General features: G+C 36.1%; 1 protein-coding gene across 4 annotated transcripts in view; it reads right to left on the minus strand.

Moving 5' to 3' along the window:
• col8a2 (collagen, type VIII, alpha 2) overlaps positions 1 to 24,853 on the minus strand; it is a 200,222-nt gene extending 175,369 nt beyond the window's left edge. The window contains exons 1-3 of one of the 4 annotated variants that reach the window (XM_087295070.2): positions 24,776 to 24,853; positions 22,660 to 22,740; positions 21,162 to 21,262 (exon numbers count right to left, since the gene is read on the minus strand). The gene's annotated coding sequence lies outside the window, so the exon portion shown is untranslated. Of the gene's footprint in view, positions 1 to 21,161; positions 21,263 to 22,659; positions 22,802 to 24,775 lie in introns of those variants that run through there. The other 3 variants (XM_088651413.1, XM_088651411.1, XM_088651412.1) reach the window with 3 other exon arrangements.
• Positions 24,854 to 25,330: the final 477 nt, after the last annotated feature.

Below are 25,330 nucleotides of genomic sequence, written 5' to 3' on the forward strand. Positions count from 1 at the left end.
CCAAGTACATAGTTTTAAAATGACATTCCAGATTCAATCCCATTATTGCATTTATCTCTTTATTTAAATCTTGCCAATAGAAGTGTATAATAATCCAATCCCAAAATATGTGGAAATTATCTGCCAATACATTTCCACATTTTCTCCAGCATTCACTATTTTTTGATCTCTAGTTTGAAAGTATTTTATTTGAGGTGTTATAAAGAACATGATTATATACATTATTAATTGTGATCATCTGTGTCTCACAAATAGTTAACCATTCCTCATTTGGTATTATTATATTGGCTTCCCTTTCCCATTTCTGTTTTATTTACATTGTTGAGTGTTCCTTTGTTAATGTCAGACAGGATTAAATTCTTGACAAGTTTTTTTTTAACCATCTTTTTGTACGCATCTATAGATACCAGCACTACTGTTGTTTTTATGTATTCTGAATCTCTTATGTTTTTATTGAAGTAGTTTCTAACTTGAAGGTGATGGGAAAAGTCTTGCTTTTCTAAGTTGTTTGTATTTGAAAATTGTTGAAAACTTTCTAATTTATTATCAATAGTGATGAGACAGAAGGATGTTATGCCTTGCAAACTCTTTGCACCAAATATTCAAAGGGGTCTTTGTCAGGAAATTCAATTTTTGCAATTCTGTATGTTGGAAATTTCTGTCTCCTAATAATACTTGGAGAGGTAAGTGGGTTTGTAATTGTTCAAATTCTTTCCACTTTGCAGATCTTCCATTGTTAAATGAATTTAATAAAAAGTGCACAACATTTTCACGCTAGAAAGCATGCATTATGCAGGAATGTAACTGATATGCTGCAACAGCCCCTTTAAATACGAGATCAATGTAGCGAATTTTGAAGCTCTCGCCGCCAAAGCTGAAAGGGGACAACGTTGCCACCAGGTTTGGCCAGAGCAACCTTTGACGCTCTCACCACCTTCGGTGTGAACGCATAGTTAGGCGTTTGCATCTTTGATCAACTATTAGAGTTCCCATTCAAGTGATAATGAGTTGTGAATACATATGAAGCTGTGCCTTTAAAATAACATCACAACACATCTTCAGTTTTGAGGTCATGCATGCTTTGTGTTCACACTAAACGCATAAGCACCCAAGTCCAACTTAACTGCGCCCTGGCCCACCTCTTCCAACTGAGCAAGGCTAAAACCGGGTGCGAAATAGATTGCACATAGTTGTCAAACAAACTCAATCTCAAAAGCTGGGTTTAAGTAAGCCCTGGTTGGGATTGTCCATAACTGACTTATCCACGGGTGGCACAACAACACAAACTGTGCAACTTTCAATATTCAATGCTCAATCTCTCTCAACCAAGTTCAATTGCTGTCTTTTACACTAACCGGCCACTTTATTAGGTACACCTGTCCAACTGCTCGTTTAAGCAAATTTCTAATCAGCCACATGGCAGCAACTCATGGTCAAGATGATCTGCTGCAGTTCAAACCGAGCATCAGAATGGGGAAGAAAGGTGATTCGAGTGATTTTGAACGTGGGATGGTAGTTGGTGGCAGACGGGCTGGTCTTTGTAGTTCATAAACTGCTGATATACTTGGATTTTCACGCACAACCATCTCTAGGGTTCAGAAGATCACATCAAGTGCCACTTCTGTTAGCTAAGAACAGAAAACCGAGGCAACAATTCACACAGGCTCACCAAAATTGGACAAAAAAAATTGGAAAAACGTTGCCTGGTCTGATGAGTCTCAATTTCCGCTGCAACATACAGATTTGGTGCCAACAACATGAAAGCATGGATCTATCCTGCCTCAGTGGTTCAGGGTGCTGTTGGTGGTGGTGTAATGGTGTGGGGGATATTTTCTTAGCACACTTTGGACTTATTAATACAAACTGAGCATTGTGTTAACGCCACAGCCTACCTGAGTATTGTTGCCAACCATGTCCATCTCTTATGACCCCAGTGTACCCATCTTAAAGCGTGAATGAACTTAGACTGGTTCCTTGAACATGACAATGAGTTCACTTTACTCAAATGGCCTCCATAGTGACCAGACTCAATCCAAGAGCATTTTTGGGATGTGACTGAACGGGTGATTTCCATCATAGATGTGCAGCCGACAAATCTGCAGCAACTGCGTGATGCTTTCATGTCAATATGGACCAAAATCTCAGAGGAACATTTCCAGTACCTTGTTAAACCTATGGCATGAAAAATTAAGGCAGTTCTGAGGGCAAAAGAGGGCCCAACCTAGTGCTAGTAATGTGTACCTAATAAAGTGGCCGGTAAGTGTATGGCTTTAATATGGTTTCCATATTTCTATGGTTTTAAACCAGCTGGTAACCAAGGCTATGTAAATACTATTGGATCCCATAGACCAAAACAAAAACAGACAGTTTAACAATATTCATAGTAGTATAAAGCAGAGAAATGCATAGCTGATGAATGCATAGAAATTGGCGTTTCCTGAATCTTTCATATAAGTTTTTCCTCTTTTTGTAAAGTCAAAAATGACATTCAGCACCTGTAAAATAAGATGAATTAACATCCATGAAGTCTTGCCAACTGTTGCCTTCAAGTTCAGCGAACACCTCATTTTTTACAGAGCGACCTTTGAATATCCAGAAGAGCATCTCACATTGCATCATCTCCGTCTTGTTGTTCCTTTTCATGACATACTGGGTGTCCATAGAGCTCTCCACAGCAGCACTGGGAGTCCTACATTTCACTGAATGATCATCTGTGTCTGCTGGCCCATCTTTCAGCCCTGCTAAAAATAAGAGGGAGCTGTCTGCACAGTTGTCTGCCTGGCTGGCTCGGCTGTGTTTGGTTACCTGATAAAATATTAGCTCAAAGAATTGTGGGGGTTAGGATGCAAAGAGGGGTTAGCAGCTTTTTTTATGGTGCAGAGATGCACACATACATCTCATCTGTCTTTCTAGTGGTTCTGCAGCAAAAGACGCTGAACTCCGTTCAGCTGTTTTCCAGATGTGCAATGAACGAAAGAGGGAAAAAGGTTTTACTGGCACGTATCTCACTGATAGCACTGAGGCGTACAACAGATTGTGTCAGCTATCGGGCGTCTCATGAAACAATACAGTGGCATAAATTTTCTTTAAATTTGGTCTATACCAAAGGAAAGACTCAATATACATCTGGGCCCATGATATCACCTTGTAACAAATGTTTTGTACAAGTGTGATTTACAAATGCTCCTCGCTGACCCATTTTGATTTCAGCGTGTCAGAAGACCTGATGTATTAATTCTTCATACTGAGCTATTCAAGGCACCTGCCACTATTTATATTACAACACCAACATTGGTTCCAAGACACTGTTTTAAAGGGATCGTTCACCTAAAAAATAATATCAGATCGTTGTTTACTCAACCATGCATCGTTCCAAACCTGTATGACTTTCATTTGTAGAACATAAATCATATTTTGAGAAATAGTTTTTCCAATAGGGGAGACGAGGCATATTATCAATCTTGGTAGGGATGCACCAAATTAAGAATTGGGTCGAAACAAAAAAGTCCTGAATGCACTTAGTCGAAAAACGACACCGAAATGGAAACCCTTTGTAATAATTATTTACTATTCTATCAAATAATAATTTTTTGTAAGACATTTTAAATCAACACAGGCTCATTCTGAAAACGTAGGCCAACAGTAGGGCTGCACGATTCTGGCTAAAATGTGAATCACGATTTTTTTTTTTTTTTTGCTTAAAATCAAGATCACGATTCTTTCTCACGAGTCTGTAGATGTAAAATAAAGGATAATATGATTAGCCTATTATTATTATTAATTCTCAAACATATGGTAAAACAATAATAATAATATTAGGCCTACGTGTCGGTCTACTGTTGCTTAAAACGCAAAATTTTGTATTACGGTGGACTTGAACAGACTTTCAATATGTCCTGTTTATTAATTCACAGTAAAATGATGACATCAGAATACAGCTATTCATAATTATAAAATTGAATTATTATGTTTGAGTCATGTCACATGTACTTGTCATCTGTTATTGACAACATTATTAGACCATTATATGTCCATTATATATAGGCTAGGGTTGTTATACTGACACAGTAAACATTTTTTTTCATGTACAACACTTGGTGTTCGCTATAAAAAAATAAAAAAATCAAATGCTTGTTGTAACTGTACCTCTAAAATGCGATATGATCATTTAAATGATGTGTGCACAGGTTTCACTTTCACTTTCCTATAGTATAGCTGCTGTCACTGTGAGAAAAACACACATGCAAATCAAACCTCCCGCGGGGCCCTCAAACGATCGCTCTGTGCAACAAACAAAGTTTTTTACAACTTCATTACCTGTTATTTACAACCTATGCAGGTTCTGTTCACTAAAGTAGGCGTCATTTGCGTGCGCGTTCTTGGCAGTAAACAAACAGTGCGTCAGCTCACGTGTGATTTCGTGACCATGATCACACCATTACATGAAGACAGAAATGATATTTCTGGGTGAATTATACCTTATAAATACACTATGTGACACTTTTAACGCCATTTGAAGGTGTCAATGTTGCTGTAAAGCAGGGGTGCTCAATCCTGTTCCTGGCGATCTACCATCCTGCAGATTTCAGTTGCTATCCATATCAAACACACCTGCCTGTAATTATCAAGTGGTGTTCAGGTCCTAATTAATTGGTTCAGGTGTGTTTGATATGGGTAGCAACTGAAATCTGCAGGTAGGTAGATCTCCAGGAACAGGATTGAGCACCCCTGCTGTAAAGACTTCTGCGGCAGCCTTTTCTTCTCTCCTGACCTTGAAAATATAATTGGCTGAATCGTAGAAAAAGCTGAAATAAGATCGTGTGTAGGGTCGAATCGAGATCGTGATCTTTTTTCGATTAATCGTGCAGCCCTACCCTACAATATATACATTCCTGATGGTGCTGAATTATGTAGCAAAAATTACGTATGGCTGTATTTTGTATTTAAATGAATGCCACGGGGTGATATGACGCCATTACTTTTCACGCACACTAGCTGACCATTAATCTCCATATGGACCGATGTTACCAGTTTGTCCAGTTAACTTGCCATGTACGCTGGTGGACTTGAAACGCAGAGAGGAGTTGACCACGACGACGGGGTTTGTCATCACTGGGAATCATCCATACACACTTATTCACACACATACACTACGAACAATTTAGGTTACTCAATTTACCTATATCGCATGTCTTTGGATTGTGGGGGAAATCAAAGCACCCGGAGGAAACCCAAGCGAATACGAGGAGAACATGCAAACTCCACACAGAAACACCAACTGGCCCTGAGGCTCAAACCAGCGACCTTCTAGCTGTGAGGCTACCCACTGCACCACTGTGACGCCCTAATAATAATCATTTGTAACCAAATAAAAAATACAAATGTTTTTACTGCTTCATAGTCTGAAGCTTCCAATTAACAATCTAATCAATCAAAGACACATTCTGGCATCCTATGAGATTTCTAAACATTAGACAGGCAGCTGAACATAATTAATATTTTCCAGAATGAGCGATGTTTTTCAGCATGTAAACAGTTTCTGTAACACATGCAGCTCAGATGAAAGAACAGAAAAACAGACCTAATTTGATCAAATAATCCAGAGCTTATAGTTAATTATCCAAAAACCCAGCCCTGCCGAAGTCTGCTTACTGACTTTTGCTGGCTCCACTTCCACCACAATCATTATTTGGCAAATTACAGTAGGTTATTTACAGTACAATCCCATCCTCAGCACTCAGTGGATCATTTAAACTAATGCGATTACCTCTAAAAACCCAAAAGCTAGAGGAAGCTCTTTGCATTCAGATTCTTACATACGATTTCATCCCTTCCAGTTGAGAAGTAAGCAGACGCATAATTCTCAACGCTCTCCTAAAACAACAGCTGTCGTTTTCCCGTGGGCCAATTCGAGTCAGGCACAACGAGTGAATGAATTCAGGTGGGGAAGGTATTTTAGCCCAGCCGGCCAGACAAATGCCTGGTCCTGAATAAAAGCATCAATGGGAGTCCACCGATTACAGTCATCAATCCAACAACAGTGACCTGATGTCATCCTAGAGTTAACGTTAAAGCATACACTGCCTAAATAAGCTACCGAATCCATTTCCCCCCTAAAAAATGAATACTCTGTTGTTCATAATTATTGTGCTCCTTTCCATACAGAAAAATACAAATCAAATGGAGCAAAAGAAAACAGGAAAACAAGGCAAGCACTTTTCAGAAGATGAATTTGGCTGCTTTTTAAAGTGTTTAAATGGGAAAGTGTAATATATCACCAGAAAGAGAGAGTAAATGAGAAGAAAACTTTACTCTTAATGCGTTTTTTTGCTGTTTGTACGAGCCCGTCGCCGCTTCATGGTCAATGCATCATGTCAGCACATTACATTGAGTTCTTTCTTACACAGCAGACATTTTAATGTTATTCATTGCATCAAATGTTTATTAAATCCACATGCTTAATCCTGAGGCAACACAGTCCTCTGTGAAATCAAAATAATGCTTATAATGAATGTTCAACTACACTCGAAGGCCACTAAGTAATAAATGGACGATATATCAACAACATGCTCTCACCGGTGGACATATTCATTGACAATTTGATGTATTGAGCTTTAAATAATGGAAGTTTAAAGTAGGCATTTATAGTGCACTTTAAGTGCATTTTCAGACTGGTATATCAAAATTAATGGCATAGGTCTAATACTAAATGTATATCTAGATGTACGCATTAAGATTTACATGGAATACCAGCATTGCCTTGAGCTAATAAAACCAAGACTGAAGGAGTATAACTTTTCCACTGTCCTGTTTGCTTTACAGCTTACACAACGTGTAATGAATTGTGAAATAAAACGAAGACATGTTAAGTATGAAGCTGGCCCCGAAGTATGGTAAAAAAATCCACTAGTGCCTTGGTGACTGCATGGCTTGATTTTAATTACAGTGCAGGGAGCTGCTTTTGAAAACACTCCAATATTTTGTTATATGGTCTGTGGTCAAATCGCTTTTTTTTTCTTGCCATATTCTAATGAGGTTTAAATGAGAAGAGAAGACATTAATGACATTTCCACCCAGCTCTAATTTCAGTTACATTTCAGTTACAGCTTGGTTAAATTATCAAAACCTAATTTTTTGAAAGTAACAGACATTGTTGAAATGTGACACACACTTGGTAAGTAGTCACAATAGGTCACTTATGGAAAACTGCAATAGTTATCTAAGTAAAAATAATTTTAAAAGGTTATGTTTTGTTTCTCCAATTTTTTGTAAAGCAACGTCTCTTCACTTTCAAATTCTGTTAATTTTGTATCCAAATTTTAAGGAGCTATGTTTTATATATGTTCTTTAATTATGTGACATACTTTATGTCTACAATTACACCTTACTAGTACCGGGCTGGACCCCATTTTGCTTTCAGAACAGCCTTAATCATTTGTCATAGATTCAACAAAGGACTGGAAAATTCCTCAGAGATTTTGGTCCAAATTGACATGATAGCATCAAATAGTTGCTGCAGATTTGTCGGCTGCACATCCATGATGCGAATCTCCCGCACATCTCAAAGGTGCTCTATTGGATTGATTTCTGGTGATTGTGGAGGCCATTTGAGTACAGTAAACTCATTGTCATGTTCAAGAAACCAGTCTGAGAGGATTCACACTTTGTGTTTAGAGATGCTCTTCTGCATACCTCATTTGTGTCGAGTAGTTATTTGAGTTACTGTTGACAAAAAAACGAAAAAAAAAAAAACGGTTCATTGGATTTACAATTTTTTTTAAAGGTAAATGGTTGCAAACTATTTTATGGGCTAAAATTAATCAAACTAATTCAATTTAGTCATGTTCAACTTAATTTTTCTGTTTAAATTCATCCCATATAAATTATATGCAACTTACCTAAAAAATTATGTGATGGTAAAGATTTTGCTGTGGTCTTCAAAAAGCTACGCATATATTGTTATTATTTGTTTTTTATGAATTATTGATGAATAGAAAATACAAAAGAACATGATTTGCTAAATAAATATTTGTAACATCATACATGTCTATACTGTCACTTGCGACCAATGTAATGCATTCTTACAGAGTAATTTATATACAAGTATATATATATATATATATATATATATATATATATATATATATATATATATATATATATATATATATATATATATATATATATAAGATTTTCACTCATTATGGCACACGTGCTGCTGATAATGTGACAATAAAAGCGATTTGAGTGATTTGATTTGCACTCCAAATTTTTATAGTGTGCTCACACAATACAGTTCAATTCAAGACCAAATAAATGAATTAAAATATTAAAGTCTGGTTTGCTTTACCCTTCACACAGTCATTTTGAACTTTTTAAAATACAAAACAAAAAATGGTACGTGAATTTCTGACATACTTCGCAAATGTACTTACTTAATATCCAAAACAATGTTTTGTTCTGGACTAATAGCTCATTTTATGTGTGCACGTGTTGGTATTTTGATTAGCTGTGAACTTGTGAAGATCGTATAAAATGTCAAAAAGCAGTCAAAAGCACCAGCAATTCCTCTGTTGCCAACAAAAAACAAAACAAAAATCCACAGAATGCCTGTAAAGAGCAACAAAACGACTATTAAAGAAAAAACAGGTATGGTTGAGCAGACCATCCATTCAGGGTTGCATACCATGAATTTGTTTCCTGTTTATGGTTCATTCAGTTTAGGGCTAGGCAATATGACCTTTTTAAAAAAATCCACAAAATTATTATTATTATTATTATTATTTTATAAATGTCATTAAAAAAATCTATTTATGATTTAAATATTTTTTTTCCCCCACAAAAAAAAAAAAAAATGCTTGAAGGAAACCAGAGCACCCGGAGGAAACTCACGCAAACACCAAGAACAAGCAAACTCCACACAGAAATGCCAACACACAATTTTCATACAATTTTGAACCAGCGACCTTCTTGCTGTGAGGCGATCGTGCTACCCACTGCGCCACCGTGATGCCAAAAGCTGTCATTGAAAAAAATCTAATTTAACAAGAATGAATTCATAATCATAATTGCATACAAACCGTTATAAAAAATAACATAAGTTAAATAGTTTGTACAATTACAATGAAAGTAAACTTAATGATTGAGCATGAATAATTTTTTTTATTTTTTAATAAACATGCATTTAGAAGTTTTTACATTTTTTTTTATTTTGTGTTATATCACTTTTTTATTTTTTACATTTTATTGCTTTTATTTGTGTCGGGTTGCTGCATCTGGTAGATAAGTCCAACGCACTGAGCAAAGTTTGTATGCAGATTTTTACAGCAATAAACGTCTTTGTGGCTGGGTCACGTCATTTATCCGGAAACAGCCATGCGTCTTCACCATTAATTGTCTTATCCATTACTTCTTACCGTGAGAAACACAAGCTGTGGCGCGTAGATTCAAATGTGTGTTGTGGTGAATGCCTCAATGACAATGTTTACATTTATTCATTTATTTGACATGGACATCACAATTACAATGGACAACCAAATGCCTTTGTTAAAGAGTTTTAGCAAACTAGATAATTCTCAACACCTGTCCACAAGAGGCTTGGCAAAACTGTCAAGATGGAAATATAATAAATACATATAAACAACATTATAATTCTTTACATTAAATTACTGAAGGGAAAAGCAACGAGACATGATCCAACAAACTAATGGTAGACTATTTGTGCAAACACTGCTGTTTTGTTTTTTAACCAATTTTTAAGAACACGACTAACAATATTGATATTACTTTCTGATTTTAGGCTAACAGGTAAATCATTCCAGTGTGGCTCCCTTTACAGAGAAACAGATATACCAAAAGAGGTCTTACATTTTGGCACTAGACAGTCACTATAAGCAGTTGCCCGTGTGACTCTGTGAGAGGTTTGATGGCTACTGATTAGATCAGAAAACAGCATAGCAACATTATTATTTAAACATTTAAAAACCAATTTAAGATAATTAAATTTGACAAAACTAAAATGGTTATGTTTACCTAAAACTTTACAATGATGCCATCGCATAGACTTTAAGTCCATAATTTTAACTGCTTGTTTACATACTGAGTCAATATGGCTTCAATGAAGTTAAAGAGTCTTGTGACCATGATGTGATGCAATAAGTCAAGTGAGAAAATATCATTGTGTCCATGTATAATTTCACAGTTTGATATGTTAAAAACCTTCTAATAAAATAAAAACAGACTTGGGCTTAACTTTCTTATATTTTTAACACGACTATCAAATTTTAAATTAATGTCTAGAGCAGGGGTCCCCAATCTCGGTCCTGGAGGGCCGGTGTCCCTGCAGGATTTAGCTCCAACTTGCCTCAACACACCTGCCTGGATGTTTCAAGTATACCAAGTAAGACCTTGATTAGCTTGTTCAGTTGTGTTTGATTAGGGTTGGAGCTAAAATCTCCAGGACACCGGCCCTCCAGGAACAAGTTTGGTGACCACTGGTCTAGAGTTAAGCCAAGATACTTAACTTCATTCACTTCTTTAAAAACTTTATTGGTGGATGAAGCAACTGTTTAGAGTGTAAATGCTCCATTAATTGTTCTGCAACTTTCTCCAGATCTTTTGACACTACAGGTAGAATGGCAATACTTACAAGCAACATCCTTATTTTAACATCCAGGTTTATAAATCGATATAATTATTGCTGTCTTCCAAATTTCTGGGAAAGTTTTTGTTTGTATCGACAAATTTACTAAATATGTAATTGGCTCCAACAGAAAATGTTTATATCTCTTAATTCATTCAGAGTGAAAATTCAAAATATCCTTAGCTGTAGAATTACTCATATTTCTATTACGTTTTGGACTTTTTTACAAGATCCTTCTTTAATATAAAAGGAGTCTGGGTGTACATAATCTGGTTCCTCAGGGTGTGATTATTAAAAGCATTTGCTATAGCCTCATCACTGCAAATCATATTATTAGTAACTTTAAGATCCTTTATTTTAGAATGGTTTTGCCTGTTTGAGTTAGATAGTCTATTGATATGTTGCCACAATTTAAAACTGCTGCCATGGACCTCCACAATTATTTTTTAGATAATCAATTTAGTAATCAATTTTTTTGCCTTAATCTAAATAAGACAATAATATGGTTAGGGTGTTTATATGAGTTGCTTTACAATGTTCCTTTCATAATCCTGTTTTACTATAGCAATTTTTTTGTTTTAGCTGTTATATACTATAATTTGTTTCTGTTTGTTACAGCATATTATTTGCAGTAAATAATTGAACTAACCAACTATGCCTCATATGTTTCATTGACAGATTAATTGATCACTAAAATATGATTGACTTGGATTTAAGGTGCTTCGATTTAAAAATGAAAATTTCAAAATTAGCATAGATGTACCCAAGCTACTTTTGCCAAGTAGCTTTTAGCTTAGCTTGCTGCATTTTCCAGAGAGTAGCTTTTACTGTAGTTAAGCTACATTTTAAGTAGAGTAGCTAATAGCTTAGCTCACTACATTCTTCAAGTAGCTTGCCCAACCTTGTGCATAAACTTCAAGCATATAATTCAAAAATTTCTACAGCTAATTAAAGGAGCGACATGTTTTACAAGCTGCAGCATTCATGTTTCAGTAAAATCCGCCCATGCTTTCAGGACTGAACATCTGGAAGAGTGTCTCCATGTATGTGTTCCAGCGAGTGTGTCCATTTTTGATTTCCACGTCACACTGAAGATATTTTCATTCATAAGCGCAATACTGTTTACACAGATGCATCTGTAATTGCGTTCATATGTGACTCCAGGGAGACATGTACAGTGCGTTTCCACATGTTCGACATCTAATACTGCGCGCTAATTAATTGGATGATCCCTTTCACAGATCCAGCTTTCGACATTTAAATGCGCAGGCATGCCTGAGAAATTCTTTTTCATTGTTTTTTTTTTCCTCCTCCCAAATTGTTTGCATCTGCGAACGGAGGCTTTGTACAATCTATCCCTTTATCCCCTCATTTTCACAATAATTTGCTTTTCTATGACATTTTATCCATCAACCGTTAGTCAGAGACTGTTTAAGCATTCAGTTCTTCTGTAAAAGTGAAATAAAAGTGTGTTCAGGATGAAATTGTGGCCATCTCAGCGAATACCTGACAGGAAGGAATTCACGATTTGAATTCTGCCTTGAAATTACATTGGAAATATTTGTATAAAAGGCCACAATCACTGTGAATTATCTCTGACATGTTTGCACACTCGCAAAAGTGAGCTTCGGGAAAGCCAAAAATGGAAACACAACTCATTATTTGTGTGTGTAAGAGAGAAATAAATCCATTAAATGACCTGTAAAGTGAGTAGAGAATAGAGTAGGATGAGCTGAGGGTGGCTTTTGTTTGTGAAAGGCATGCGGAAAGTATGTGGTTTTCTCAAGGACAAGTTAGACAGGGCAGGCCACCTCACAGAGGGAAGCTGGAGTCTCTATGGTACCGTGTGGAAAAAATCCGGGCCAGAATGAAAAGAGGTAACCCAAGCCGCTGAGGTGGCCTGATAGAAGTCAGAGGCCAGGGTACGACTCCCCCCCTTTTCCCCCCATCCACACCCACTTTGTGTTGTGTTGAGTGCAAGGAAGAAACTCCTCTGCTTAGAGCCAAGATAAGCAAATATAATGGTGCCACACATTAGGTTACTGTAAGGAGGGAGAAAGAGAGAGGGAGTAAGTGAGAAAGTGAAAGAGAGAGTGTGTCTTCGTTCTATCAGGAGTCCAATCGGCTCCTCCTTTTCTTGACATTTAAGAATAGGGAGCCATGCGATAAGGAGATCTTTCTCAAGCTGAAGTAGTGAGCCAGAGAGCGCCAGCTGGAACCGTACGGTGTCTCACCATGCTAAAGCCCAAAATAAAACAACGTATGCATTTCAACAAAGCCTGTGGTTTCAATAATTCTTAATAATAATTACTTTATTAAATAACATTAGTAAATTATTTTAAGTATTACAGTTGTAGTCAGAATTATTAGCCCCCCTGAATTATTATTCCACCTGTATATTCTTTCCCCAATTTCTGTTTAACAGAGAGATGTTTTTCAACACATTTCTAAACATAATAGTTTTAATAACTGATTTCTATTATGATGATTATGAACTGATTTCTTTTACTTTTGCCTTGATGACAGTAGATAAAATTTTACTAGACATTTTTAAGATACTGCTGTATTCAGCTTAAAGCGCAATTTAAAGGTTAAAGGCCTAACTAGGCAAGTTAGGGTAATTAGACAAGTCATTGCATAATATTGGTTTGCTCTGTAGACCAGTGGTCCTCAACTTTTTTTCACCGTGGACCAGTCAACAATTGACAATTTTAAAGCGGCTCGAAAGAATGGGGGGGAAGCTAGGCGACCATCAATTGTTTTGGTTGTTGCTAGATCAGATATGGTTGCAGCCGAAAGTTAACGTGAATGATTTATATTGTTTACAAAATTTTCAATTTATTGTATTTTATTAACGTCTACCCCAAAACAAACTTTTCACAGTAATGTAAAAACAGAAGTATTATTTATGATTTTTATTAAATTACCTAAAACATTGTATTTTAATAATGCCTTCCCTCACCCCAACCCTAAACCCAACCATCACAGTACTGTAAAAATATTAATCATTGTTATACAGTGTTACAAAAACTATGCTATAATGATGTGCGTAAGCTGTAGACTTTACCATCGTTTTCTCAGAGGATGACAGGCTGACAAAACATTGCTGCAGCTCTGATACAAGTTTTATTTACAGACAAAATTTAAAAGCACTGCAGTGTTTGTCGGAGATAATTACTATAACAAAATGTGTATATTGAAAACAAAATATGAAGCTGATCGGTCAGTCCTTGTCAGCTTACTTGCGGTGCGCTTGCGCCATTCTGGAAAATGTTTTCAACTGGGAGCACCTGAAAGAAAATAACGAACACTCCTCCATTGGAAATCATGAACTTGCATGGCCGCCGTCATTTGCGATCTCCAGCAGTTGATCCTTTTGCACAGACATGCTGGATTCACTTGATTTGTTACAAAAGGGTCGGAATCCATTCCTTGGCAGTTTGTGGGCCTTTTCCTCTTCGTAAGGAAACTTTCCAAAAGTGTCTGTTTCTAACTCATTTTGCAAGCTTACAGAGAGATTACCGAGAGAATTTGGTCATTTTTCAAAATAAAAGATTTTTCAAAATAAACCAATTCAGACTAAGATAATAAATAAAAGATAAATAATTAATGAATTCTTTTGGAGCCTGGTACCAAATGGTCTACAGCCCAAGGGTTGAGGACCACTGCTGTAGACAACTGAAAAAAAATATTGCTTAAGGGAGCAGAGATGATAATATTGAGCTTAAATTGTTGTTTTTTTATTATTTATAACTACTTTTATTCTAGCGGAAATAAAAAAAAGAGTCTTTCAGAAAATATTATAGAAAATACTGTGAAAATTTACTTGATCTGTTATTTATCATTTGGGAAACATTTGAAAAAAAATTTAAATAAAAAATTCAACTGTATTTCTAAAAAAATGTATACAAATATTTTATATTCTTATTAAATTAATACTATTTGTGATAATATTAAAATCATATTAAACCTTATATTAAAATTAATTAACAATATTAAACTTGTTTAAATATTTAAATCACTACAACTAAATTTCATATTCCAAGTTGAAATTTTTGTAAAAAAAAATTAAAAAATAAAAAAAAATTTCTGAGTGAAACGATAAATCCAGTATCACATCTTATCTTTACATGTGTGCCATTTGATAAAGTCTTTAAAAAATTTTTAGACTGCACTGTCTTTCTCACACAGCTTTGCAACTTGTGTGTTTACATACCTAATGACTGTAAAACTATGTTGGCAATGCATATCTGTGTCAGCCAAATGTTAAGACTGACAAAGGGCCATAAAGATAAACTAGGTTAAAATAACAGATGTAAATAATAGGATGTAGACTGCATCCTGTAGGGGAAATGCATCCTAAGACAGGCATTATTATCTGATCTGAGGTCTGTGAGCACAAGGTGACAATACACTCCTTGCCCAGGATGAGCTGCTAATATTTACTCTTGAGCACAAATGCTTTTCCTACACGCTTCCTTTATGTGATGTCAACATAAAAATACACGACTGTAAAAACACTGTAAAAATGTACAAACCTACAGAAAAACATACTTTGGCAAGTAAATAATTAAAAAATAAATAAATATATTATCATATATTTATTTATTTATTCATATGACTAATTTTCCTTGTACTGTTTTATTTTTATTTTACTTGTGGGGAAAATAAAATAAAATGGTAATAAAAAGTATAAATTCGTATAAATTTAAAAAAAAATACAAAAAAAAAATCAAGAGAAACAAACAAACAAAAAAAAATTAGTTGAAATTTTGTAGTTTGTAATTTTTTTGTAATATTTCTTCTAAATTTAAATTTATTATTTTTTTATTTCTAAAAATGTGTGATGACTAAAATATTATAATAAATATTTTAATAAATCTGTTTTATTTAAATGCACCAAAATTGTTAACTATATTCACTGAGAAATTGATTAAAAATATTAATATTCAAAATTTTATATATAATGCATTATAATTCATGCATTAACACAGTTACAGTCACCAGTGATCTAGCTACTGCGGATCGCTGGAACACTGCACACACGCAACAGTTACGAACAAATCCTGTCATGCACCTCACACACACCTGTTCTGGTTTTACACTGCTTACACACTGGTGCTGCGACAAGGACGTAAGAAGCATCAAGCGGTGCATCAAAGACACATATACATGCATTGGGTCACACCATCTCTAATCATTTAATTCTAAATACATTTGAGGGATACGACACCGCCGGCGATATTAAGCACGTTTGTTCTAGTTGCTAAGATATAAAAGACAAAGCGAACAGTACGGCGCATTCAGTGAGCGACTCCCATCATCAACATGCATGATTGCATTCATCTAATTTGCTTTAACTAAGCATTTTAAAGTGTGGCTATATTTTAAAAGCAAGGATTCTGACACACCAACATGCAACAGATGCTTTACTAAACTTTCATATAAGGGGGGTAACACGTCAATCTTAATGAAACATTTGAGGGCACATCGAATCAACTTAAAGGCAGAGGAATGCATTGAGTTTGACAGCTTGCGACATCATCTGGCACTTTCAGTGAATACGTCGACATGGACACCAATACTTTAATATGATCAGGAAAATACTCTGATTAAGAGTCTGCCATGTAAACAGTGATTTTTGATTACCTTAAAGGACCACAGATACCTGCGTCACGAAATGCGGAAGTTTTTTCTTTCCATTCGGCGTGAGGTCAAATTCCATTAAAGCAGCACTCTTCCTTACTTGATTTTGTCATTCAATTATTTAGATTAAGGCAAATAATTAGATTACTGATGTCCATGTGAACATAGTCACAAGCCCAAACCCTAGAAAATAGGAGTTGGCTGATATTGATGACAGTCTTTCCACAGGTTAGCGGTAAGCTAATCTAATGTTAATTACATAATGCAAATCTTGCATTCACGCTAAAAATAAATGATCAAAATAAATATATTAAGATAATCAAAATATCTAAAATATAAATGGATGTATACTTTAAACTTATCATAAATACATAATTATATAAATTTTGTGGCTCAAAAGTATCAGTTCAGGGCTGGCCCAGTTTTGGCACCGGTACCGTTTTTAAAGTATCAAATTGGCACCAATATCAAAATAACCCCAAACGATACCCAACCCTATTTATCACTAGCTCATTTGGACCCTGAATATCTAGGTTTCTGTCTATAAATGATATGAATGAGCATGAGACATCAACTGAATCCATATGTCCAGTCAACGTAAAAATAAAGAAAGAATGATACCAGATTTACAGACGGAATAACTTAATGCTTACAATGCCAAAAAAACAGACATTTGGACTCCAGCCTATTATTTACAATGAGCAAAACATTGCCGCAAAATATATCCAGGCCAATTAGCCATCTATTGTAAGTAAAGAAAACTTTGAACTTTGGATAATACGTCTGCCAAATGCATACATTAAACATTAAACAGTCAGTTCCGACTACTAAAGGCAAAGTCTGGACCAAAACCGGAGGAAGGAAGCGTCTCTACTTTTCAAAAATAAAGCAGGCCCATTTCGGTTAGTAGATGAACCCAAACACTTCATCAATCAATAAACAGAATCCCTGGCTTAAATTTCAAAACAGGATATGAGTTAATCGTTTCCCTATTTAACCATAATAAATATCATCCTCCTTAGAATGCATACTCCTAGCACGACCTTCTATTTTAATGTAAAAATTTAAAGCCTGTTTTTTACGTTGGACTGATTTGACATCTAATCATTTGTGATTCCTATTGTTGCAATGCAGCAATATGGTGCCTGCTAGGCTTGTCTAAAAGCAGTTGGAGTACATTTATCAAAACCTTGTTTCCAGCATGCTTATGTAACCTCACACACTCTGCCCAGCATCGCTACAAAGACTCCCTCAGGCCTCTGTAACATGTGCGACTACACTACATACAGACATAAAATACTAAAAGGAAACGAATACTGAGCTCCAGCCTCGTATTTAGTAGAGAAAGGAGGTTACCGCTGCCAATATATTTCCCCTTTCCTTTTCCATCACCCTATTCAGCTCGAAATATGCAAGTGTAATAGTCAACAAAATGAGAACAAGGATTTTATGGAGGGAAACTGCCTCAGAAAGGTTAATGCAGAGTTTTTTTTTTTTTTAATTCAGAGGGAGGAATCTCCTGCTATATTGGCCGAGTATCCACCAAATGCATCTCTGGAATGAGAGAATGCATCTATGGCTTTCCTGTGGTTTCTCGTCATCTGCAAGTCATAATTAGACCCTGATAGGGTCTCGGCTTCTTGCCCTTTCTTTCCACTGCCAAGCAAACGGCAGGGCAAAACACACCCTCTCTTTACTTCGCCATGTCCATCTTGTTCTTACCGGTGCAGTTAATATTTACCGAGCATAGCAGCAGAAGTCACAATTTCCATTTGAAAAAAAAAAAGTATGGAAAAGCATGTCTTTGAGTAGTGATGTCATTCTAGCTTACATCAGATTCATTTACCCAACTTAAGTTACCTAGCCTATGAGGTACAGAAATCAAGATTTAGGTATGGTTCAGTCAAAAGTGAATTCTGTTTCTTTTTTGTTGATATAACAACTCAGGTAGCAAAGAATTCTGGCCCAGATTCGGCATGAAGCTGGCACAGCAGGCATTCTTCCAGCACTGGCATACAGCATGTGGGCCAAACATGGCCCAGGTTTGGAAGAGGAAGCACCGTCTTTAAGGTGGCACACAAGACTTGGGCCAGATATCAAATGTAGTATTTGACCCAGATGTTAAAAATTTATATGTGGGGGACTTAAATTTGGTCCATCTTGACCCACTTTTAAAATACATCTAATTTATTTTATAGTAAAGAGAAAATTCTACCAATCTGGTTGCTTCGAGAAAAAGTGTGGCCATAAAGCGAAATGCTTTCATGGGTTTATTAAATTCTTTGCAGTCGTGACACTCCAACATATCTGGCCCAGGCTGAGTTATTATTAACTTGACTGAGACTTGGCCCAGATATGGTCCATGTTTGGCCCTTATATGGAAGCCAGACTTGGTCCGATCATGTACCGTAATTCACTGTGGCATGTGGGCCAAGCAAAAGCTGATTGTGTGGGCCAGATCTGGACCAGAGAAATTTTTCTATGTGGGAAGTAAACAAAAAGCAAGAAAAATATTTACTCATGATTGCTTCCATGGAGAGTATTTACAATATGCTTAAGCCATGTTTTAGATGTAGATTTCTAGAAATAACCAACGCTTTCTCACTGAAATTCCCAACTTTTTTTTAGTGGCTAATTCATATGAGTTTTTAAGATCTCATTCGAATGATTTGCTCATCCCCCAATGACGGTTGGGTTTAGGGGTGGGGTTGGGTGCCATGCCTCCTTTTAAGTATTGCCTATTTTGTACCACTGAATTCATACAAATTCATACTGTACGAATTAACTACTAAACCGACAAAACAAAAAAGTTACGTTTCCAGCCTGATTTCACAAGGAAATGCAACTATTACCATATTTCACTCATAGGAAAACATACGATTTTTAAAACCCACCCTGAACCCTACCCTTTATTGGGTATAGGATGTATGACCCTACCCTTCATTGGGTATAGGATGTATGACCCTACCCTTCACTGGGTATCTGATGGCTGATAGACATCAAGATGCTGAGCCGGCATCACAATCCTCTGCCCCGCCCCCATCGCAGCTACCCACTCGCAAAAAATACACACTTAGGCCCCATTTACACTAATACATTTTAGTTTTAAAATGGCCTTTTAGAATGAAAATGATCCACATCCACACCACCGTTTCATCTAGCATTTCTGAAAAGCCCTTCTTCCACACTATAACGCTGAAATTGTACATCACGTGACCACACACACACTGTCATGCACTGCAGCGTACGTATGCATCTGAGCTTCAGCAGTCTTGAACACAAAACCCCAGAGGCCAGTGCAATCCGGACAATTTATTAAGGATGTAGGCTACTGCTGGATTGCGTCTCACTATAGTTGTTAAACGTGATATTTAATTAATCTTGTTGCTATCTAACGACTAAACGGTCTTTTGAATCTGTCAGGTATTGTGTCACCGCATCAGTACACTGCTTCAATCTTTCGCTTTAACGCTTGTACTTGTAATTTTAGCTTGTAATTTTAGCGTGCGGAAAAAGTGGTTGTCAGGTGGTAATTTGTGTGTAACTTGACTACGTTTATTTTAATTTATTTTTGATTTGGTTATGGGTCATGCAAAGACCATGCGGGTCAGGTAGTTGAAATGGTAGGCTATTAATAATTTCTTTATTTTGAATGAATGAATTATTCATAAATAATTAATCCACCATCGTCTAAGACTACGATGCCATCGTCCATCACAATGTTTCACAATAGTCACAAATTAGTCGACATCACCCAACCCTAATTGGGGGATGTGCAAATCATAACAAAGTGTATGAATGAGATAATAGAATCTAATATGAATTAGCCACTAAATCAAAAACTTATGAATTGCTGTAAGATTGTGTTGCGTCGTGTCACACAAAATTAACTTGATTCCTCTGTTCATTTGAACAAATGTAAACATATATAATCTGAACCTTTACCATCAAACAAGCAGACAACAGTGGCAACAAATTCTGTTTTCATGTGAATTTTAAAGCAACACTCCCTCAGAGATTTACCATTTTTGAATCCATTCAGCCAATCTTCTGATCTGCTGGGAGCACTTTTAGCTTAGCTCAAAAAATACCAAACAGTGAATTTTCCTATTTAAAGCCTCACTCTTCTATGGTTACATTGTGTACTAAGATTGAGAGAAAAAGAAAAGTGGCTAGGAACTATACAATCACTTCAGCGTAATATCAAGCAACTTTGAGCCTAATAGCATGAGCCTATTTTCAATAAAAAGGTCACTGAGGCATTCATGAATTTGTATAGTGATTATATACGTTTAGGGTGGCTGAGCGGGATTTGCGGGAGGAGGAGGAGTGTTAAATCCTTAAAAATATTTTAGTGAAGCCTATGAACACACTTTAAAAAGGAAAAAAATAACTCTTCAAGTTTTTCTGTTTTGCCTAAATATCTTAATAGTGACAAGACTTTCTCGAGTGTAGTGTTTGCCTGTGTTTCTGCCAAAGACATTGATAACCATTGTTCACCGCTTCTGTTTGACAGCTTTGTTTGCCCTCACTCATCCAAATTAGGATAATAGAAGGCAATTATTGCAGACCAGTGACCGTTAAATGTCTGTCTCATAGCCCAGCGACAATTACCCATCAATTACCACAAACTGATATTAGCTAACTCTACAAGGTCATGGCACAGCCTGTCACAAGCGAAATTGAGACCTTATCTGTCCACAAACAGGCTCTTTTCAGGTAAAATGCCCCGTAGAGGACACCGCAATTTTGTTGAACTCAGTAATAACACACAATCTGCAGTATTGGGGTGTTTTAAAGACAAAAAGGTCAATTCAGGCTCAAGAAGATGTTTATGCATCAAAGAAATTACAGGAAAAGGAAGCTAACTTACTTCCTAGGTTTAGGAAGAACTTCAGTGAACTCCACCCATCCTTTGCTCAATATTATCCGTGGTTAATACAGCTGCCGGTATACAAGCCAAGATCAGTCAAGCTTCAACACAAAGGAAAAATGCATACCAATGTTAAAGTTGCTTCTTCCATACTTTCAAGCAATAGCTGCAATTTTGTACCAATGCCATTTCTAAAAAACAGTACTAGACGTTTCAATGTATATAAATGAAAAATTATAAAAATAATAGTCATTTGGCTTAGACAATTGAAAAGTGTATATATTAGTAATATACTATCAAATAACATATAAATTATCACTGATATTGTATAAGGTGGCTGCACAGTGGCGCAGTGGGTAGCTCATTCGCCTCACAGCAAGGTCACTGGTTCGAGCATCAGCTGGGTCAGTTGGCGTTTCTGTGTGGAGTTTGCATGTTCTCCCCATGCTCGCGTGGGTTTCATCTGGGTGCTCCGGTTTCACCCACAAGTCCAATAACTTGTGGTAAAGGTGAATTGGGTAGGCTAAATTGTCCGTAGTGTATGTGTGTGAATGAGTGTGTATGGATGTTTTCCAGTGATGGGTTGCAGCTGGAAGGGCAAGTGCTGCGTAAAACATATGCTGGATAAGTTGATGGTTCATTCCCCTGTGACAACCACAGATTAATAAAGGGACTAAGAGGAAAAGAAAATGAATGAATGAATTGTATGAAGTAATTCAGTACAGAACGTAGTCTTTTTAAAAACTTAAAGATGTCCCTGCTACAAAGTACAGCTTAAACCAGCCTAGGCTGGTTGGCTGGTTTTAGCTGGTCGACCAACCTGGTTTTAGAGGGGTTTTGGCCATTTCCAGACTGGTTACCAGCCATTTCCAGCCTGGTCTTACAGTAGCTGGTCAGGCTGGAAAATGACCAGCTAAAACCAGCTTGACCAGCCTGGTTTAAGCTGGACATAGCTGGTTTTGGCTGGGCTCTCAGCCTGGCTAGGCTAGTCAAGCTAGCTGGTCATCTCCCAGCCTGACCAGCTAAGACCAGGCTGAAAATGGCTGGAAACCAGCCTGGAAATGGCCAAACACCCTCTTAAACCGGCCTGGTCGACCAGCTAAAACGAGCCTAGGCTGGTTTAAGCTGTTTTCTTCAGTAGGGTTATTAGAATTTATATAAAGACCCTTCACGATGGATCATGACCAACTCCAATAATTAATTTTCAATAAGTAGGCCAACATATTGGGTCATCTATTTCAGACAAAAACAAATAAAGGCTGAAAAACAGCTTCAAGATAAACTTTCTAAGATAAACTTTAATACTATAATTAACTTACAAATACATCAATTGTGGATATTATATAATATTGCTAATACTATATGTATAGTATTAGCAATAACGTTACAATTCAAGAGTAGTGTGGCCTATTTTTGAACAAGATATTCTTACTTGCGGTAACGTTAACAGGGTTATGTTTACTCACAATAGCTCAGTATACAAGACTGACTAACTTACATTTTAGATGCAATAGTGCAGCAGATACGTCGTCAGTTTTATGCTCCACAGTCAGAACAGCAGAAACGTTCAGACTCGGTGCTTCAAGAAAACGAGTCGTGTTTTGAACACGAGAAGAATCATTTAGTGACTCACTTACAATAGGCCTTTTTCACACTTCCTGGTTCCGGTAAGCGAAGCAGTGTACCACAACATCCGGTTTCAATGCGACGTAGCAAGAAAGAATGGCAGGGTCATCTCATCGCTGTGATTGCTGCGTTCCCAGCTGCTCCAACTCAAAAACGACACTCTTACTTTAATGACCACGATCTCCCGAAAGACGAACAACAGGGAAAATCATGGATGACAATATTAAAAGGGGGTTGAATGCCGTTTCAAGTTATATGCGGGAGTACATTCTTATGCTGTATGCACTTCAAGCGGAGATTATTATGTTTCATTAAAGACTGGTGGTCTATGGTTTATTTTGATGAGTAATTATAATATAGACAAAACTCCAGTTAAGCTATCTGCCTTCCACAAACAAGTGCTCATCATGGTCATTAATCTATAAGCATGATTTATCCCTACAATGTTGTTATTTTGGAATAGACAGTTCATACAAATGCAAATCTCTTTTTTTTAATTGGTTTGACAGCAAAATTATTTGTTTAGTGAGTTATATAATAAAGATGGTAAACTTTTCTTACAATGAACTCCTTTATTACAAAATCTCAATAACCCAGCAAGTTTTCAACTGTTATTGGTTCAATGCAGAGATGTTATTCATTCATGTTATTTAGAGGTATTAATAAGACCATCCTTCTGATGCATCGTCTTTTGATATTACTAAATCTTATGTCGGCAAATTTTGTTTTACTAAATACCAAGAGTAATGATAGAGCTATTCATACTCTTTTCCAAAAATAAATCATTACTGTACCTTATATTCAATTTTATTATATGTCTTTTTATTAAAGTGTGAATTGAAGAAAAGTGTGGCTGTTACCACAGAAATATCATGTTAGAAATAGAATTAAAGAAATGTCCTATAAACTCATCCACAGGTTTTATCCAGCAAAACATTGTTTGCAAAAATTTAAAAGTGGGATTTATGTAAATTGTATTTTTGTAACGAATATGAGGAGACAGTTTTACACTTATTTTGGCATTGTACATAGTCAGCTTATGGGGTGAGCTGCAAAATGTATTAATAACGATTCTTTTGTGTTCAAAACCTCTTTCATTATGGATATATGTACATTTGGGCTTTACTTGATTATCCTAATCTAGAGGAAAATAGTTTTATTTATTTAATTTGCTTATGTTGTTAACAAAATTGTACATTCAAAATGTAAATTTACTAATATGAAACCAGATTTTAAGGTATTGATGACTGAAATATGCTTGTATAATACCAGTATCAACTCGACCCACTTTAAAATGTGTGAACTCTACCATGTATTTTATTATAACATATGTTTTATTACATTTTGTATATTTGTATTTTATTTATAATTACCCCCTGGTATGTACATTTTTGTATTGTAAAATGTTATTTGCTGTTCTTTAAATAAATAATAAAAATGAATATTATCCACGAGTAAGAGCTAACGTGTTTCCAGACTTGAGAAAACCTCACGAGCATTAAACAACCTGTAATGTATTAACCGATAGCAACTCGCCATTCACTATATCTGACTCTGAATAAAAAGGAAGGAGGGGGTTAGCACAGTTTACAGACGGGACTACTGACATAAAACTCATCCTGCTGGATGTTAAATAGCCAGGTTAATCTAGTTTACGAATGGCTTGAATGAGCAGATTTATGCTGTTGGCTGTGCACCTTACTGGAACCTGACGTTGCAAACGCTGTGTAAGACACGTTTTCTGCACAAACTCTGCAAATCGGTATCATCTTTTAAATGCTGTTTTATTAAGGCAGTTTTACACATTCACCGAACAACATCTTCCTGTCCAAATTATGGCAAAGTTGACCGTGAGAAAGTCATCCGCTGTCCCGAGGCTGTCATGTCTCTGCGACTCCTAGCGAACCCGGAAATATCGATACACTGCTTCGAAGGGCGCTTCCGGTGTTCAATTCCGCTGTGAAAAAGGTCTATTCAAGTTTTCTTACCGCGATGAATCCGCTCTTCTGAGGGAATCAGTTGACTGAATCACTCACTTGTAAACACCTATCGCCATCTACTGGTGTAAAACATCAGATACCCATAATCTTTATATACTTTTTACAGTCATAGATTCTCTTTTTTAGTTGGTGAAAGTACAGTAAAAATAAAGCCACTTGTGACATACTATTATAGTGATACGTGTACATAATGTTTTATTGTTGTAATATTTACATAAGACAATTATGAATTTTACCTTTCATACAGTGTGTATGCTAATGTAGCTGTGTATGCAAAAGACCAGCAAACTTATCAAGATAAAACTTAACTAATCACGTTTGTTTACAAAACCAGTTTTACTTACCCTAAGTGATCTACAAAAATCCAAAATGAATTTGTATAATTAGTTTTTAACTGTTTATTGTATTTTGTTTACATTTATTATGGATTCATGTAAACCTGTAGGAAACCATCCAAACAAAAGAAACCTTTAGTATAATGGTGGTACTTTAATGTTTCACACACAAGGCTCTTTATATCCAAACCTTTAGGCAAGAACCTAT

The sequence above is a fragment of the Danio rerio genome, chromosome 19, assembly GCF_052040795.2.
Source record: "Danio rerio strain M-AB ecotype USA chromosome 19, GRCz13ab, whole genome shotgun sequence".
NCBI classification, from domain to species: domain Eukaryota; kingdom Metazoa; phylum Chordata; class Actinopteri; order Cypriniformes; family Danionidae; genus Danio; species Danio rerio.